Consider the following 8,694-nt stretch of genomic DNA (forward strand, 5'->3'; position numbering starts at 1 on the left):
TAGATAGGGGACCTAAGCCCCAAACCAAAACTCAAACCATACCGGGACTTGGACCCAGACCGGGACCATTGACTTGGGTCCTAAACCAAGACCAGGACTGGGACCCAGACCCAAAAACTGGGGCCGAACCGAGGACCTAAGAACTAGACTCGGACCTGGGACCCGAAACTCGGAGCCACATTGGGACTGGGACTTGAACTCAAAGTTGAACACAAATTAGGACTTGGACTCAAACCTGGACTCGAGACCCGAACCTGAACCGAAACATGAACTTGGATCCAGACTGGGACCTAGGTTCTGAACATAAATGGGGGACCCAGACCTGAGAATTGGGCCCCTAAACTGGGACAAGAACTTGGGCCTCGGAACTTTTATCAGGATTTTGGACCCGACCCCAGACCCAAACTTGGACATACGACCCACCACGAGACCTGGGATCTTGGACTCGATCACTACTACAATATGGCTTTTTAGTGACACTCTTTAGTGACTCGCACAAAAGTGCGTGTCACTAAAGAGCTAAGAGTGATTTTTAGTGACCCGCATAATGAGACTCTACGTTTTTAGTGTTAGTCTCATGTAATGTGTGTCACTAAAACTATGAAGGGTCACTAATGGTTTTTTTTTTAAAAAAATAATATTGTTAACCTATAGAGTCATGCTAGGAGGGACTGCAAAAGTGTGTCCCGACATTCCTGGCGTGTCACTATATCATAATAATATATTTAATTATTATTAAATAAATTTAATATTAAGATATAGTGACGTGCTAGGCGTGTTGGGACTTGTGTACCCAGTCATGCCTTGCACGTCACTATATGTTAATAAAAAATGCAGAGTATTAATTAGTTATTGAATTTATTAATTTTATTTATTTATTTTTTTTAAAAAAAAAAACTTATTTATTTAACTAAATAAATAAATGAGATATAAAATGCATAGTATGAAACCCTAAAGCCCCAAACCTAACCCTCCTCTCTCACTCAATCGATATACTTTCTCTCTCTCTCTCTTCTCTCTCTGCGCTCTACCCACCTCAACGGCAGACTTCACCAAAAAAAAAATTTGCCGTCCAAGCCCAAGGAAACGAAGAACAGAACCGAAATCCTCTCCACCCAAAACCTCTAAATACGCCTCTCTCTTTTCTGTTTGGTGCGATAAATCTCAGATCCACCTCTGTCTTTTTTTTTTTTTTGTGTTCTTCGTCCCTGTGTGGTTCGTGTCAAAGAAGGTTCGTGTCGATGGAGCTTCAAGTTTCAGGGTGGTTCGCTGTCGGCGGAGCTTCAGAGCATCGATTTTCAGTTGTTCATGGACGCTGGAGTTGCAGAGCTTAGAAGTTCGCGACTGTTAGAAGTCAACCGATCGAATTTGGGGTTCATGGTGGTTCATTGTCGATGGAGGATTGGGGTTCGTCGTGGGGGTTGACGAGCGGTGTAAAATTTTTTATTTGTTTTGAAATTGGTCTGTAATTTTTTAGGTTCAGTTCTTCAATGGAGGATTGGGGGTTCGTTAGTTTCGTTCACATAAAACTGATTGTGAATTTTTTTTATTTGTTTTGAAATTGGTCAGTCATTGTTTTAGGCATTTTTCAGGTTGTAGATAATAGTATTGTATGATTTTTTTAGCTATATAATATTGATTTAACTGAAATTAATTTTGTTTGAATAATTTGTATACATATATAAGAATGCTTAATATTATATATTTATTTTGATTAATTATTTTTTGTAATATTTTGTATATTTATTTATTTACATAAATATATTATTTAATATTATAGCCAAAAAAAAAATTAAATATAGCCATACTAATTATAAAAAATTGTGAAAATAAATAAAAAAAAAATAACAACATAGATACAGTGACGTGCGATAAGAGTAGCTGTTAATTTAAAAGTCTGACAACCCTATAGTGACGCGCGGTTAGTGATTTTAAATGGGTTTAGTGACACATTTGTAGTGTCACTAAATACTATTTTTCCAGTCACCTACATTAGTGACGCGCAGTGAAGTGTCACTATAAAGTTTTAGAGTCATTCAACGTGTGTCACTGAAACTCATTTTTGTAGTAGTGGATGCTTGGACCCGACCCGTAGTCGGTGTCTAGATCTAGGAGTTAGACTAGAACGCGAACCCAACTCAAACTCAAACCAGGCCCCAGATACATACCCAGACCCAGACCCACACTTGGGAACCAAAACCGAAACTTCAAATGGAACTGCACCTAGATCTTGGAACGGGACCGGGAACGGGACCTGGACTCGGACCCAAACTCGGAACCCGACCCAACGTCGAACCCTAACCGAGACCGAAACCCGGACCTAAGCCTCGCCCTGGATAAAAATTAGGACCCGAACCCAAACTTAGACCCAAACTCGACCCGAACCCGTACCCCGTGACTTGAAACTGGAACCAAAACTAGAAGTTGATCCGGACCCAGGAACAGGACCACGACCATGACCTAGACCCAGACCCAAAACTGTAACCGGACCAGAACCGGACCAAACCTCGGACCATAACCAAGACCGAAACCCGGACCTGAACCTCCCCTCGGACCCAAATCAAGACCTGAACCCTGACTCGGACCCAAACTTAAAAGAACCCGTACCCCGTGACTTGAAACCGGAACCGAAACCTGAAGTGGATCGGGACCCCAGACCAGGACCTCGACCCAGACCCAAAGCTATAACCGGACCAGGGCTCGGACTCAGACACAAACCCAGCCCCGGATTGGGTCCCAAACTTGAATCCAAACTCGAATCGTGACTCAAGACCAAAACCCACACCTAAACTCAGACCCGAACATGGAAGAGTACTTGGGACCTAGAATAGGGATTGAGACCCAGAACGGCACCCTAGTGTCGGTCTTGGACCTAGACCGACCCCAAACTGGGACCTAGGAGATGAACCGAGACAAGACTAGGACCCTTGATTACGATCCAGATCTTGTTCTGGGATCCGAGAACTGGGGCTTCGAAAAGACCCATAGTCCGTGTCTTGATTTTGGAGTCGGACAAGGACCTGAAGCTGGACTAGGACCTGGACCCAGACCCAGACATGGGACCCGAAACTGAAACTTGAACTAGAACATGACCACGACCCTGGAATAGGACCGAGACCGTGACCAAGACCTGGACCTGGACCGGCACCTAGAACTAGACAATAACCAAGCCCAAAAACCCGAGCTCAAACCAAGTCCCGAACCCGATCCCGGACCCAGACTAGGACTGAGACACGAACTCGAACCCAAACCCAAATCCAGAACTCGTTCCCGGACCTAGACCAAGCCCTTGACCGAGATTGGGATTCAGACCTAGACTTGGACATGAACCCAAACTTGAAACCGAATACTGACCCGGACCCAAAGTGGGATCGAAACACGGGATGAGGACTCAGACCCAAACCTGAACCTGGTACCCGAACTCAGACCCAAACCTAGACTTGGACCTAGACTAGAACTCAAACCGAAATCACGATCGAAACCCAAGACTCAGACCCGGAACTGAACTCGGACTCTGATTGGGATCGGAACATGGGACTCGGACCCGCATCTAGACCCAGACCCAGGACCCTAACCCAAACTCAGAGCATGATCACGACCTAGACTGAAATTTGAGCTTGAATCCAAACTCGGACCAGGACACGAACACCGACCCGAACTCGAACCCAAACTAAAACTCGGAATCACAACTGGACCTTGAACTAGACTTGGACTATGACCAGGACAAGGACCTAAACTCGAACCCGAGCCTAGATAAAAACCAAGACTGAGACCTAGATTGGGATCCAAACCTAAACAAGAACTGGGACCTGAACCCAAAAACGCGATAGGGACCTAGGCAACAGAACTAGGACTGGGACATAGTACCCGACCCCAGACTCAGATTTGAACCTAGGACTTAGCTCGTCAACTGGCACCCAAAATGGAATCAGACCAGGACCCGAGATCAAGATTCGGATCTGGACTTAGAACAGAACCCAAACCCAAACTCAAACTCAAACTCGGAACCCGACCAAACCTCGAACCCTAACCGAGACCGAAACCCGGACCTAAGCCTCGCCCTGGACAAAAATTAGGACCCGAACCCAAACTCACACCCAAACTCGACCCGAACCCGTACCCCCCGTGACTTGAAACTGGAACCAAAACTAGAAGCTGATCTGGACCCAGGAACAGGACCACGACCATGACCTAGACCGAGACCCAAAACTGTAACCGGACCAGGACCCGGACTCGGACATAGACCCACCTTGGGATTGGTTTCCAAACATGAATCCAAACCCGAACCGGAACTCAGGACCTGAACCAAGACCTAAACTCAGACTCGAACATGGAACAGGACTCGGGACCCAGAATTAGGATCGAGACCCAAAATTGCACCCATGTCTCGGTCCTGGACCTAGACCGAGACAGAGACTGGGACCTAGGACATGAACCTAAACCAGTCTGGGACCCGTGATTGAGATCCAGGTCTTGTCCATAGATTAGGGAACATGGGCTTGGACAACACCAATATTCAGTGTCTTGGTCTGGGACTCAGAGAAGCACCCAAAGCTGGACCAGGACCTGGACCCAGACCTAGACCTGGGACTCGAAACCGAAACATGAACCAGAACGTGACAAAGACCATAGAATAAGACTAGGACCGTGGCCAGAACCTAGACCTGGACTGGGACCCAGAACTAGACAAGAACCCAACCCCGAAACTCAGGCTCGGACCGAATCCCAGACCCAGTCCTGGACCCAGACTAGGATTGAACTCAAACCTGAACCGGAACCCGAACTCAGGACTCGATCCTGGACCTAGACCAAGCCCCTGACCTAAAACGGGGTTCGGACCTTGACATGGACTAAACCCAGACATGAACTCGAATACCGACCGAAACCTAGAACAGGATCGAAACACGGGACCTAGACCCGGACCCAGATGTAGACCAAGACCCAAACCTAGGACCCGAACCAGGACCTGAACCAGGACCCGGACTCAGACCTGGACCCAAATCAGGATCCAAAAAACCTGTACCCGGACTCGGAGTAAGAGTCAGACCCCGACCCCAAGCTGGACACAAACCTCAACCTGGACCCGTAACCAAACTTGGGCTCGAAATCAAAATTGGAAGAATGACTAGGACCCGGACCTGAGACCAGAAACTAACCCAAACCATAACCCAAACTCAGACCAAAATCTGGACCAAGACCTTGAATATGACTGGACTTGAGACATGGGACCCGGACTTGGATCGGGACCTGGACCTGACCTGGTCCTAAACCCTTGCCATGACCTGAGACCAGTGAACCAGACCAGGATACCGACCCTGACAAGCACCCAAACCTGAACTTGGAAAAAGATTGGGACCGAGACCTGGCCCCAAACCCCGACCGGGACCTAGACTAAAACCAAGACTCGGGACCCAAAGTCAAACCTAGACCCAGACCATGACCTAGGAACCAGACTTGGATAGGGGACGTAGACCAGGGACCTAGGTCCCGAAACCCAGACCCAGATCTAAATCCATGACTCGAACCCAAACAAAGACCTAACCTAGACCCAGGAATCCGAAGTCACCGAACTCGAAACGTGCCCCGGACACAAACTAGGAAAGGAACCTAGACACGAACCCATACTAGGACCGAACCCGAATCTGGACCTGAACCCAAAATCAAACCCGAACTTAGACCCAAACCCATAATCAGACCCAAACCTAGACCTCCACCTGGACTCGAACTCGAACCTAGACTGGGATCAGAACCTAGGACATAGACCCGGAACTAAACCCAGACTCAGATGGAGATCGAAACCTCGGACTCAGACCCGAACCTGAACCTGCACCCGAACCCAGGACCTTAACCCACACCCGAAGCCCGATCCGGACCTAGACCAAGATCTGGACCCGAACCCAAACTTGGACCAGGACTCGAACCCCGACCTGAACTCGAACCTAAACTCGAACTCAGAATCGCGACTGGAACTGGAACCAGACTAGGACTAGGACCAGGACCAGGAGAAGGACCCAGACCCGAACCCAAATCCAAATGAAAACCAACACCGAGACCCAATCCCGAACCGCCACTAGCACCCAAACCCGAACCTAGACCGCGACCAAAACCAAGACCAGAACTAAGACCTATACCTAGAATCAGGATAAGGACCTGGACAACGAAACTAGGAACGAGACCTAAGACCCAACTCTAGACACAAACTTCAACCTAGGACCCATCTTGTGACCCAGCACCTGAAATGGAACCAAAATGTCACTCGAGATCGGGATCCAGATTTCGACCTAGGGCTTGGACTGAACCCATAGTTGGTTTCTAGATTTGGGACCCAGCCCCAAACCCGAACCCAGACCCGGACCTGAACCTAGTCCCACACCCAAACCTAGACGCGAACCCGTACCTTGTGACCTAAAATTGGAATCGAAATTGGATGTAGACCGGGACTTGGGAACGGGTAAGAAACAAAGACTTGGACTTGGACCTCGAACCATAACTAGACCTAGACCTAGACCCAGAACCGTAACTAGACCAGGACCCGTACTCCCAACATAGACCTAGACTCGGGACCCGAACTTGGACCCAAACTCAGAACTAAACATGGAACCAAACTGAAGACAAAAAACTTGGAGCGGGACCTAGAACTGCACCCCAATCTCGGTCTCGAACCCAAACTTGAACTTGGCATAGATACCTAAACCAGAACTAGATCGGGACACGTGACAGGGATCCAAATCTGGGACTGAGACCAGGATCCGAACCCGGACCAAGACCCAAATCAGACCCTGACTCAAACTCGGGACCCAAAATTGGAACCTAAACAAAAACCGTCTGACAAGGACCCTCGAACAAGACTAGGATCGTGACAAGGACCAAGAACCAGACCAAGACCTAGAACCGAACTTGGACCTAGCCCCAGACCCAAATCGAGACCAGAACTCAGGCTGAGACACGATCGTTTACCCAGACCAGGATCGAGACTCGAACAGAAAACCCAGACCCGAACCCAGACCTAGACGTAGGACCTGATCCCAAACCGAGAGTCAAACCTATGTAGGGATCCGAATACGAACCTAGACTCGAACCCAGACCTAGACCCACACCGGGATCGAAACTTAGGACCTAGATCTGGACTGAGACCCTGACCTAGACACTGACTTGGACCCGCACCCGAGACCTGAACTCGCACCTAGACTCGAACACATACCCAGACTGGGATTCAGACCTAAACCCAAACCCAGACCTAAACTCGGACCACGACTCAGACCCCGACCCAGACCCCGACCAAAACCTGATCCTAGACACTGAATCAAAATCGACACTAGGACTAGGACCCAACCCAAACATGGACCCAGATCGGGACCAAGGCCCTACACCTGAATGGGGAACCTAGACGTGGCCCTCAAAACCCAGACCCAGATTGGAACTCAGGACTAGGACGAGAACCTCGACCTAGACTTGAACCCTGATCTGGACATAGAGCGAGATCGGAACCTGAACCCGAACTCGGACCAAGACATGAACCTTGACCGGGTCCTGGACTTGCATCAAGACCTAGGACTTGGACCTGGATGGGGGACCTGGACCCAGAACACGAGCATCAGAACTGGGACCGAGACCCAAGACCTGACCCCGGACCTAGACCCTGACATAGGACCCAGACCGGGACCTGGGAACCGAAGTGAAACTAGACTGGGACCCGAGACCCTTATCCAAATCTGGGCCCAGGTCTTGGACCTGACCCGTAGTCAGTGTTTGGATTTGGGGCCCATGCCCGGACACAAACCCAGACTCAGACTCGGACGCAAACCCTGACCTAGACAAATAATTGTACCCCTAACCTGGGTCCAAGTCCGAGTTTTGGTTGGAGTCCAAGAACTAGAATCTAACTAGGACCCGGACCCAGACCCGGACCGGGACGCGGACTCGAATTAAAAGTTGGATCGAGACTCGGGACACGAATCTCAACCCAGACCCAAACACAGGACCCAGACTGGGATTGGAGACTAAGATCTAGACCTAGGACCCAAACATAGATGGGACACCCAAACTCAAAATTAGAACCAAAATCAGGAAACATGAGTAGGACTGGGACCCAAGACCCGACCCCAGTCTCGGTGTTCGACCCAGATTCGACCCGACCCCAGTAGGACTGGGGTAGGGCCCTAACCCGTAGTCGGTGTCTAGATCTTCCAATCATCCCAAGACCTGAACTTGGAACTTTTTCCAAACCAGGACCCAAACACTAACTCAGACCCGAAACCCAAAATTACAACAAGAACTGGACCTCAACCAAAAACTGAATCTAGATGCAGAACCGAACACGGAACTGGACCCAGGCCGGGATCGATACCCGGACCCTGACGCGAAGCCAGACCTAGACTTGCGCCAGGACCTGCAACCCAGAACCCAAACCCAGGACCTGTGACTCGGGAACTAGACAAGAACCCAGACCCAGACCAAGGACAAGACCAAGACCTCTACCTAGACACAGACTGAAACCCGGACCCAAACCTAGACCTAAATCCAGACTCAGACACAGACCCAAACACATACCAGAACTCGAAGTCAAACTCGGGACTCGAACCTAGACCAAGATCAGGACTAAGACCCAGACCTGGACTAGGACTAAGACCTGAACTTGGACTGGGACTAGGACCTAGACTAGGACCGGAACCGGGACCAAGACTAGGACCCGAG

This window comes from Cannabis sativa, chromosome 1, assembly GCF_029168945.1.
Source record: "Cannabis sativa cultivar Pink pepper isolate KNU-18-1 chromosome 1, ASM2916894v1, whole genome shotgun sequence".
Classification (NCBI taxonomy): Eukaryota; Viridiplantae; Streptophyta; class Magnoliopsida; order Rosales; family Cannabaceae; genus Cannabis; species Cannabis sativa.